The 12,451-nt window shown below is 39.3% G+C and overlaps 1 protein-coding gene across 1 annotated transcript in view; it reads right to left on the reverse strand.

Moving 5' to 3' along the window:
- The window catches only part of PPP6C (protein phosphatase 6 catalytic subunit), a 36,568-nt gene that overhangs the window by 18,935 nt on the left and 5,182 nt on the right, over positions 1-12,451 (reverse strand). The gene's annotated exons all lie outside the window — the stretch shown is intronic.

Raw genomic sequence — 12,451 nt, forward strand, 5'->3', positions numbered from 1 at the left:
TAAAAAATATTCTTGAAATGACAAATTTATAGAAATGGAGACCAGATTAGTGATGGCCAGGGGTCCAGGAACTAGGGGCTGCAAGAGGGAAGTGAGTGTGGTTATAAAAGGACAGGAGGAATCCTTGTGGTGTAACTGTGCCTTGAATGTAGTGCTGCATATGTTGAAACTACAGATCTAACAAAATACACAGAACTAAATACATGCACAAATTAGTACAGTAAAACTAGAGAAATTTGAACAAGATCATGGATTGTATTAGTGTCAATATCCTGGTTGTGGTATTTATACTATAGTTCTAACAAGACACTACTACTAGAAAAAACTGGGTAAAAGTTACATGGGATCTCTATTATTTCTTACAACTGCATATAAATCCACAATTATTTCAAAATAAAAAGGTTAACTAAAGTTAATTATAAAATGTAAGTCTAAAATTGGGGAGTCACTCTAGTTTTTAAAAAGAACTTTAAAGGTTTGCATTAAAATTTTTTTCTCTTCTGAAAACAATCAAATCAACAGATTTCATAGAAGGAAAATGATTTTCACAGACGTGCTCTGGAGAAGTGTATAGTCCTACTAAGCAAAGAACTGGAGGGGATCCTACCTTCCATCTGAGACCAGTTTATACTAGTCAGATGAGGCCCTGCTGCATTTTATGATAGGTCTGCCAAGAGAAGAGAAATGTAACTACTGTATATCCCACTCCTTCAACACCAAATGCAATGGTGTATTTTTTTCCCTATGTATACTTATAACAATAACAATAATTTACACAGCAGTAATAGTAGTATAACTTCATTTGGGTTCCCAGACCTGATTCCAATGTGTGTTAAGTATGTGGGAGGGGGACTTCCCATACATACTAACACCAAGCAATTCTCGAACACCAGCAGGGTGTTGGGAGAACTCAACTCAATTCTTATGCTATCTGCAAAGAGACAGCACCAGATTCCCCAAGTTAAGGGTTCTGTCCTACAAGACTACCACCACCCTCCACCAGTTCCCTGTGCTTCTGACCTGCGGGCAACAGATTGGAGGTTCCCACAACCTCCCACTTAGGTTCAATTAATTTGCTAGAGCAGCTCACAGTACTCAGGAAAACACTTACTGTTTACTAGTTAATAAAGGATTCCATAAAGGATACAAGTTAACAGCCAGATGAAGAGATACATAGGGCAAGGTCTCAAATAAAAGAGTTTCTATCCTTGTGGAGCTTGGGGCCTGGCTCAGTGGCAGATGGAGGCGTTCTGGTTTCCCAAGGTTAGAAGCTCTCTTCGACCAAGCAGCAGGATCCAAACAAGCAGAGCACAGAAGGCAGAGCGGAGCACTGAGACAATGACAAGCTCTTCTCAGGTGCTTTTATGGGGGCTTCTCTGCATAGTCATGATTGACTAATTATTGGCCATTGGCTGATTCAGCCTCCAGCCCCTGCCCTTGGGTGGGGGGTACAAAAGTCTCTCATTAACGTAACAAAACTTTCATTTCACCTTTAAGACTTTGCAGTGTTTTCAGGAATTGTGGATGAAGCCCAAATATACCTGGCAAATATATATTTGGTCATATGAATGACCAAATATTTATTTCTTATGACTTATAAAATCACAACTACACAAGCATAATGAAATGATTTTAAACAGTAGAAAGGAATCTAAATGCTACAATTTACTTAAATATATGAAAGACACACTTTAACAGTTATAGCTACAATACTTTACACAGGCATGTGCAGGAGAGAACTCACAATGGGAGGGGGAGGAAGAGGAGAAAAAAAGGCCCTCCCAAATAAAATGGGAGGAAAGAGAGCTGCTTAAAAACTTTCCAAATAAGAAAAGGATTAAAGATGGCGGTGTGAGAGGAGAGACTGAGGCTTCCTCCTAAAACAGGATACAATTAGAAAATATAGTTGGCATAACTAATCCTGAGAGAGCAACAGGAAAGAGGACGGCATCACACTGCACACACCTGGAGAAAAGAGCAAACCTCACCGAACGGGGTAACGTACCAGAGCTGTGGTTCGGCGGGGCCCAAGCCCTTTGTCCGCCCCAGCTCACTGGCAGGAGGAAGAGAAACTGAGCAGGGAGGGAGTGGAAGGTTTGGGACTGATGAATACCCAGCTCGGGAGATCTGTGCTGGGAGCACAAACCTACATTTCATGGTGCTTTCATCAAACTCTTCTGATTACAGGGTTGGAAAGCTGGGACAGGCGGAATTCCTGGGGAGGCTGGGATTCCGGCCGCTTGTGGAAAGCAGGGATCCATATCCGGCTGCTCTGGGACAAAAGCTTATACCTGTGTGCCCAGCCCACTGGCTCAGGCAGTGGAGACAGGCACAGCAGCCGGGAAGCAGGGAACAGCTCTTTCCTCCCCCCAGGCACCAATACTGCTCCCCGGTGACCCCCAATATTGCTTCAGGGGCTGAGCAGCTCCAGAATACAGCTTCTGGACACTGGAGGGTGCCATATACAAACATGAAATGCCAAAGAAACCTGGTCCAGAGTAAAATTATTAATACAACTCCCGAGAAATATTTAAATGATATGGACCTCGTGACTTCCTGAAAGGGAGTTCAAAATAAAAATCATCAACATGCTAATGGAGGTACAGAAAGACATCCAAGAACTCAGGAATGAATTCAGGTTGGAAATCCAATCATCAAAGAGCATGATGGAGGGTATTAAAAGCAGGTTGGATACAGTAAAGGAGACGATAAATGAAATAGAAACTCGAGAAGAGGAATACAAAGAAGCTGAGGCACAGAGAGAAAAAAGGATCTCTAAGAATGAAAGAATATTGAGAGAACTGTGTGACCAATCCAAAGGGAACAATATTTGCATTATAGGGATACCAGAAGAAGAAGAGACAGAAAGGGATAGAAAGTGTCTTTGAGGAGGTAGTTGCTGAAAACTTCCCCAGTCTGGGGATGGAGATAGTCTCTCAGGCCATGGAGATCCACAGATCTCCCAACACAAGGGACCCAAGGAAAACAACACCAAGACACATAGTAATTAAAATGGGAAAGATCAAGGATAAGGACAGACTGTTAAAAGCAGCCAGAGACAGAAATAAGATCACATACAAAGGAAAGCCCATCAGGCTAACATCAGACTTCTCAGCAGAAACCTTACAGGCAAGAAGGGAGTGGCATGATGTATTTAATGCCATGAAGCAGAAGGGCCTGGAACCAAGATTACTTTAGCCGGCAAGATTATCATTTAAATTTGAAGGAGGAAATAAACAATTTCCAGATAAGCAAAAGCTGAGAGAATTTACCTCCCACAAACCATCTCTACAGTCTATTTTGGAGGGACTGCTATAGATGGAAGTGTTCCTAAGGTTGAACAGCTGTCACCAGAGGTAATAAAACCACAGTAAAGAAAGTAGAACAGCTAATTACTAAGCAAGTGCAAAATTAAATTAACTATCCCCAAAGTCAATCAAGGGATAGACAAAAAGTACAGAATATGATACCTAATATATAAAGAATGGAGGATGAAGAAAGAGGAGAAACAGAAAAGAACCTTTAGATTGTGCTTGTAACCACATACTAAGTGAGTTAAATTAGACTCTTAGATAGTAAGGAAATTAACCTTGAGCCTTTGGTAACCACGAATCTAAAGCCTGCAATGGTAATAAGTACATACCTATCAATAATCATCCTGAATGTAAATGGCCTGAATGCACCAATCAAAAGACACAGAGTCACTGAATGGATAAAAAAACAAGACCCATCTATATGCTGCTTACAAGAGACACACCTCAAACCCAAAGACATGCACAGACTAAAAGTCAAGGGATAGAAAAAGATATTTCATGCAAACAACAGGGACAAAAAAGCAGGTGTTGCAGTACTAGTATCAGACAAAATAGACTTCAAAATAAAGAAAGTAACAAGAGATAAAGAAGGACATTACATAATGATAAAAGGGTCAGTCCAACAAGAAGATACAACCATTATAAATATATATGCACCCAACACAGGAGCACCAGCATATGTGAAACAAATACTAACAGAACTAACGGAGGAAATATAATGCAATGCATTCATTTTAGGAGACTTCAACACACCACTCACCCCAAATAATAGATCCACCAGGCAGAAAATAAGTAAGAACACAGAGGCACTGAACAACACACTAGAACAGATGGACCTAATAGACATCTATAGAACTCTACATCCAAAAGCAACAGGATACACATTCTTCTCAAGTGCACATGGAACATTCTCCAGAATAGACAGACCACATACCAGGCCACAAAAAGAGCCCCAGTAAACTCAAAAAGATTGCAATTCTACCAACCAACTTCTCAGACCACAAATATATAAAACTAGAACTAAATTGTAAAAAGAAAGCAAAAAGGCCCACAAACACAGGGATGCTTAACAACATGCTCCTAAATAATCAATGGATCAACAACCAAATTAAAATGGAGATCCAGCAATATATGGAAACAAATGACAACAACAACACAAAGCCCAACTTCTGTGGGACGCAGCGAAAGCAATCTTAAGAGGAAAGTATATAGCAACCCAGGCATATTTAAAGAAGGAAGAACAAACCCAAAGAATAGTCTAACATCAAAATTATCGAAATTGGAAAAAGAAGAACAAATGAGGCCTAAAGTCAGCAGGAGGGACATAATAAAGATCTGAGAAGAAATAAACAAAATTGAGAAGAATAAAACAATAGCAAAAATCAATGAAACCAAGAGCTGGTTCTTTGAGAAAATAAACAAAATAGATAAGCCTCTAGCCAGACTTATTAAGAGAAAAAGAGAGTCAACACACAACAACAGAATCAGAAATGAGAAAGGAAACATCACAACGGACCCCACAGAAATACAAAGAATTATTAGAGACTACTATGAAAACCTATATGCTAACAAGCTGGAAATACCTAGAAGAAATGGACAACTTCCTAGAAAAATACAACCTTCCAAGACTGACCAAGGAAGAAACACAAAATCTAAACAAACCAATTACCAGCAAAGAAATTGAAGCAGTAATCAAAAAACTACCCAAGAAGAAAACCCCCAGGCCAGATGGAGTTACCCCGGAATTTTATCGACATACAGAGAAGACATAATACCCATTCCTCTTAAAGTTTTCCAAAAAATAGAACTTATTCTATGAAGCCAACATCACCCTAATGCCAAAACCAGGTAGAGACCCCACCAAAAAAGAAAATTACAGACCAATATCCCTGATGAACATAGATGCAAAAATACTCAACAAAATATTAGCAAACGGAATTCAAAAATACATCAAAAGGATCATACACCATGACAAAGTGGGATTCATCCCAGGGATACAAGTATGGTACAACATTCGAAAATCCATTAACATCATACACCACATAAACAAAAAGGACAAAAACCACATGATCATCTCCACAGACGCTGAAAAGCATTAGACAAAATTCAACATCCATTCATGATAAAAACTCTCAACAAAATGGGTACAGAGGGCAAGTACCTCAACATAATAAAGGCCATATATGATAAACCCACAGCCAACATCATACTGAACAGTGAGAAGCTGAAAGCTTTTCCTCTGAGATCAAGTACAAGACAGGGATGCCCACTCTCCCCACTGTTATTCAACATAGTACTGGAGGTCTTAGCCATGGCAACTAGACAAAACAAAAAATACAAGGAATCCAGATTGGTAAAGAAGAAGTTAAACTGTCACTATTTGCAGATGACATGATACTGTACATAAAAAACCCTAAAGACTCCACTCCAAAACTACTAGAACTGATATCGGAATTCAGCAAAGCTGCAGGATACAAAATTAACACACAGAAATCTGTGGCTTTCCTATACACTAACAATGAACCAATAGAAAGAGAAATCAGGAAAACAATTCCATTCACAATTGCATCAAAAAGAATAAAATACCTAGGAATAAACCTAACCAAAGAAGTGAAAGACCTATACCCTGAAAATTATAAGACACTCTTAAGAGAAATTAAAGAGGACACTAACAAACGGAAACTCATCCTATGCTCTTGGAAGAATTAATATCATCAAAATGGCCATCCTGCCCAAAGCAATATACAGATTTGATGCAATCCCAATCAAATTACCAACTGCACTCTTCAATGAACTGGAACAAATAGTTCAAAAATTCATATGGAAACACCAAAGACCCCGAATAGCCAAAGCAATCCTGAGAAGGAAGAATAAAGTGGGGGGATCTCATTCCCCAACTTCAAGCTCTACTACAAAGCCACAGTAATCAAGACAATTTGGTACTGGCACAAGAACAGAGTCACAGACCAGTGGAACAGAATAGAGACTCCAGACATTAACCCAAACATATATGGTTAATTCATATATGATAAAGGAGCCATGGACATACAATGGGGAAATGACAGTCTCTTTCAACAGATGGTGCTGGCAAAACTGGACAGCTACATGTAAGAGAATGAAACTGGATCACTGTCTAACCCCATACACAAAAGTAAATTCAAAATGGATCAAAGACCTGAATGTAAGTCATGAAACCATAAAACTCCTAGAAAAAAACATAGGCAAAAATCTCTTGGACATAAATATGAGTAACTTCTTCATGAACATATCTCCCCGGGCAAGGGAAACAAAAGCTAAAATGAACAAGTGGGACTATATCAAGCTGAAAAGCTTCTGTACAGCAAAGGACACCACTAATAGAACAAAAAGGTACCCTACAGTATGGGAGAATATATTCATAAATGACAGATCCAATAAAGGCTTGACATCCAAAATATATAAAGAGCTCACACACCTCAACAAACAAAAAGCAAATAATCCAATTAAAAATGGGCAGAGGAGCTGAACAGACAGCTCTCCAAAGAAGAAATTCAGATGGCCAACAGACACATGAAAAGATGATCCACATCGCTTGTCATCAGAGAAATGCAAATTAAAACCACAATGAGATATCACCTCACACCAGTAAGGATCGCCATCATCCAAAAGACAAACAACAACAAATGTTGGCGAGGCTGTGGAGAAAGGGGAACCCTCCTACACTGCTGGTGGGAATGTAAGTTAGTTCAACCATTGTGGAAAGCAGTATGGAGGTACATCAAAATGCTCAAAACAGACTTACCATTTGACCCAGGAATTGCACTCCTAGGAATTTACCCTAAGAATGCAGCAATCAAGTATGAGAAAGACCAATGCACCCCTATGTTTATCGCAGCACTATTTACAATAGCCAAGAATTGGAAGCAACTTAAATGTCCATCAATAGATGAATGGATAAAGAAGATGTGGTACATATACACAATGGAATACTACTCAGCCATAAGAAAAGGGCAAATCCTACCATTTGCAGCAACATGGATGGAGCTGGAGGGTATTATGCTCAGTGAAACAAGCCAAGCGGAGAAAGAGAAATACCAAATGATCTCACGCATCTGTGGAGTATAAGAACAAAGGAAAAACTGAAGGAACAAAACAGCAGCAGAATCACAGAACTCAAGAATGGACTAACAGGTACCAAAGGGAAAGGGACTGGGGAGGATGGGTGGGTAGGGAGGGATAAGGGGTGGGGAGAAAAAGGGGGGTATTAAGATTAGCATCCATAGGGGGTTGGGAGAAAGGGGAGGGCTGTACAACACAGAGAAGACAAGTAGTGATTCTGCAACATTTTGCTACGCTGATGGACAGTTACTGTAAAGGGGTATACAGGGGGGACCTGGTATAGGGGTGAGCCTAGTAAACAAAGTATTCGTCATGTAAGTGTAGATTAATGTTTAAAAAAAAAAAAAAGCAGTTCCTGTGTGGTGACTGACCTCCAATGAGCTCTACACAATGATATAAAGGGCATATAAAAGTGTAGGCAAAGGGTCTGTTTGTGTTTATACAGAGGATCAAAGCCTAATTGGGCTACCCCGAAAATGAACTAAGATACGATATGAAAAAGAACTTCCAACGTCAGCACTCTCGGGAGGACTCATGCCAGAAGATGATCATCAAAAAAACCCCAACAAAGATCCACGCACTGCTACAGGTGTAGATGCACTCATCCCACCAATTCCTGGACTTGCCATGGGAATGAAGAAGGAGATATCTAAGCTGGCCTGTGCATACAGTAAAACAACAAATTTGACTGGATCTATACGGTTGGAACTCAACCAAGAATTAGGAGAGGTGCAAATTGTAGCACTCCAAATCTTACAACTACAGACTATTTACTGTTAAAAGAACATATGGGATGTGAACAGTCCCCAGGAATGGGTTGTTTTAATTTATCTGAATTCTCTCAGACTGTTCAAGTTCAGTTGGACATTATCCACCGTATCATAGATAAGTTTTCACAAATGCCTAAGGTGCCTAACTGGTTTTCTTGGTTTCACTGGAGATGGCTGGTAATTACAGGTATGCTTTGGTTACGTAACTGTACTCCTATTATGTTAATGTGTGTGCACAATTTACTTAGTAGTTTAAAAACTATACATGCTGAAGTTACTCTACAAGAAGATATGTCAAAGAAATAATCAATCTCCCCAGGTTTTCTTCCGCCTGCTACTTCTATAGCTTTTCTTCTTCTTTCCTAATTACAACCCTTAAATAGAATTCGTGCCATATATCGAATTTACCGAGTATCATAATTCTTCCAAGGGGTAAAGACACCTCAAGACAAATACTGGGCATAGAAGCCACAGGGCATAAATATGCAAAGAAGTAAAAAGCTAACCTTTTCAAACAATAAGGCTTCTCTCTCACTGATCAACTTTACATTTCCCTGTATGGCCCCGGAAGATGACTGGTTAGCCAGAGACAGGTAAGATTCCTCAAGGGAGGAACAACCTAAGACAGGCACAGTCGCAGGGGGGCCATCAGGTGAGAAAATGGGGATCAACAGAGGTGAGGCTTAGAACCTCCCCCCCACCGTTCTGAGAGAAATCTTCTGCATACGTGGATGTTTTATTGCCCGTGTCTAGCTTGGATTAACACATAGTCTACCGGCACACACCTGATCATCCACATTTGCTCTCTTACAACACTAAACTATGTTTTCTACCTTTATCTTGTATCTACCTACCACTTCAGCATTTTATTAAAAATAATAATAATAAAGAGAGAAATGTGGTATCCACATATAAATCAAGTATAAAAATCAAATGAGTATTCATATTTGAACTGTTTATAGTTCATAATGCATGAGCAAAACCGAAAGTTTCTGTGATGACTGCCCTTGTAATGTTCACCATGTAACTTATTCACTATGTAAGAATTTGTACTCCATGTAAGAACTTGTTCATTAAGCTTCAAAAGATTGGAGACTGACGAAAATTAGGCTTGGGGTGGATTAATGATTGTGCATTGAGCATTGACCCCCCTATAGAGAATTTTATTGTTGTCAACAACCATTTGATCAATAAATATGAGAGATGCCCTCACAAAAAAAAAAATATATATATATATATATATATGCACTTCCAGTTGTAAAATAAATAAGTAACCGGGATGTAATGTATAGCATAAGGAATATAGTCAAAATATTGTAACAACTTCATATGGTGATAGCTGGTACCTAGAATTATCATGTATATAAATGTTGAATCACTGTGTTGTACACCTGAAACTAATGTAATACTGTGTGTCAACTACCCTTCAATAAAAAAATTAAAAAAAAGAAATGGAAGCAACCTAAGTGTCCATCAGTAGATGAATGGATAAAGAAGATGTGGTACATATATACAATGGAATACTATTCAGCCATAAGAAGAAAACAAATCCTACCACTTGCAGCAACATGGATGGAGCTAGAGGGTATTATGCTCAGTGAAATAAGCCAGGTGGAAAAAGACAAGTACCAAATGATTTCACTCATCTGTGGAGTATAAGAACAAAGAAAAAAACTGAAGGAACAAAACAGCAGCAGACTCACAGAACCCAAGAATGGACTAACAGTTAACAAAGGGAAAGGGACTGGGGAGGATGGGTGGGAAGGCAGGGGCAAGGGAGGAAAAGGGGCATTACAATTAGCAGACATAATATAGTGGTAGGAGGCACGGGGAGGGCTGTACAACACAGAGAAGACAAGTAGTGATTCTACAGCATCTTACTACACTGATGCACAATGACTGTAATGGGGTATGTGGGGGGGACTTGATGATGGGGGGAGTCTAGTAACCATAATGTCGCTCATGTAATTGTAGATTAATGATACATAGATAGATAGATAGATAGATAGATAGATAGATAGATAGATAGATAGATAGATAGATAATTTAGGGGCCCACCTGTGTATAGTCTTTTAAAGATTATTAAAATGTTACCCAAACAAACAAACCTATAAGCGAGACGGCCTCTAGAAAGGCTGGTCCTCACTCTGCATTATCCTGCCCTCCTTTCCTAATTGCTTTTTTCCAAATTGCACTTTAATGTCATGCCATTAACCTGCAGTAAGGAACACTATAGGAAACAGTCCTCTATAGCGCTTACCCATTATGTAGACTATAAACAAAGTAGAGGATACTGGGATTAAACAGTGGTCTCCAGGGGGAACCCAGGGGAGGAATGTCTCTTTGCTCCCTCTATCAGACAGAGATGAGATTTCCCTGAGAAGACTGTTTTCATCATCTTACAGACTGAATTTTTAATTGATCAGTTTCCATCTTTTGGTAGGCTCCTAGAAAGTTTAGGGCCTAATCTCAAAGAAGTAACCTGGTCATCACAGCTTTTACTTTACATACAATTCTTACTTTTATTGTTGGCTCCATCTTGGTTTCCTATCTGTATTTTCTCTTTTGTCTCATTTTTCTTACTTATTCTAAACATTATTTACCTTGCTATGTTTTTTTGTAATCACTCTCTAACCTTTCTGAAACAAAGTGAGCTATCAATTAATTATCATTTTGAAACTAATCACAGCACTGATTCCTGAGGGGCTCCATGGTTCCCATATTTGAATGTGCCAGAATTTACACTCACATATGACTGGCTCTCCTAGCCCAGAATACCTCATGACCTGCAAGTCACCCCTGGTGACTGGCCCATACCCCCAGTGCTAATCTGAGAGTAACAGACCATAAACTAAACAACATTACTGTGAAATCCTGCCAATTTCTGGAGAACACATGTAAACTACCTAAGTAGCATCTTCAACCCAAGGTCAAGCATGCTAATTTGAGTAAAATAAGTTGCCTCCTCTAACTGCCAGTTCTGCAGTCCCCACTGAGGATTTAGAGCTAAGTGTCTAAGCCAAAGTCAATGCATCTCTCCAAATCAGCAGTATCTTAACAGGATCAAACCAAGCACACAGAAAAATAAGAAAACTCTGAAATCTCAGTACAAACTCTACATTAAGTCATGTAACTACACACACAGTGACCTCACAGAGCCCAGTCCTGCCATGGGAGACACACATAGCCCTCCCCTCCCAAGTCTGCTGCTTCGTTTGCAGGAAATGTGGTTTCCCTACTGCTACAAAACAGTCACTGATGCTAGATTCTCAGTCTTATCCCAGATTTAGGACAAACTACCCCTATCTCTGGTAATGAGTGGAAATCCAAGATGACAATGGTATGCTCTCCCTAACAACACAAAACAACATACCTGTATCTTCATTCTAAACGAGAGTTTCTCACCCACAACACTGCTGGTAATTCCTTGTTGTCGGGGACTGTCCTTTGCATTACAGAATGTTTACCAATATTTCTGTCCTTATCACACACTAGATGCCCACAGAAGCCCCCCAGCTGTGATCATCAAAAAATGTCTGGGGACAAAATCACTCCCTTTTGGGCACTGGTCTAGACCTTTCTCCTGAGCTTAATACTATTAAAATAATGTTTGGAGCACATTTGGCAATCAGTATTTATTACCCAAACAACCTGTGTATCCAACAGTTTTCTGGACATCTCTGCCTCAATGTCTTAACAACTTCTCAAATTCATTACAGCTCAAACCAAATTCCCTTACAATACTTGATATAGTTATAGTATTACTGAGTAATTCATGCCAGAAACTAAGAGATTACACTGACCTCTTCTCTCTCTCACTTAACCTAGACCTAATCTGTCAACAGGTCCTATTATACCTCTTCATTTCCTTTTAAACACCACAATTACTTGTCACTACCTTACTTCAAGATCTCACTTCACCTGGCCTATTCATTCTACAACATTTTTGTCCCATTCCAATTCATAGTTCATAATGCTCAAGAATAATATTTCAAAACCGACTCTCATTGTCTTCCTTAAGAATCTCTCAAGGGCACTCCTCTGTCTATGGCAGAATTTCCAAAACTCCACTCAGATACCATCTCTATGATTGTGTCATATTCCTACCACATACAAGAGTGTATCGCTGTAATAGTTTTCTTTGAATCTACTTTTCACTTTAGTTAGCCACATTTTAAACAATATCACAAAGTCACAGTATGACTTGTTTTTCCCTAAAATACAAAAAACACTTCAAAGTGTTTATCCATGTACCACCTAAAAGAGAAA

Source organism: Manis pentadactyla, chromosome 3, assembly GCF_030020395.1.
Source record: "Manis pentadactyla isolate mManPen7 chromosome 3, mManPen7.hap1, whole genome shotgun sequence".
Classification (NCBI taxonomy): Eukaryota; Metazoa; Chordata; class Mammalia; order Pholidota; family Manidae; genus Manis; species Manis pentadactyla.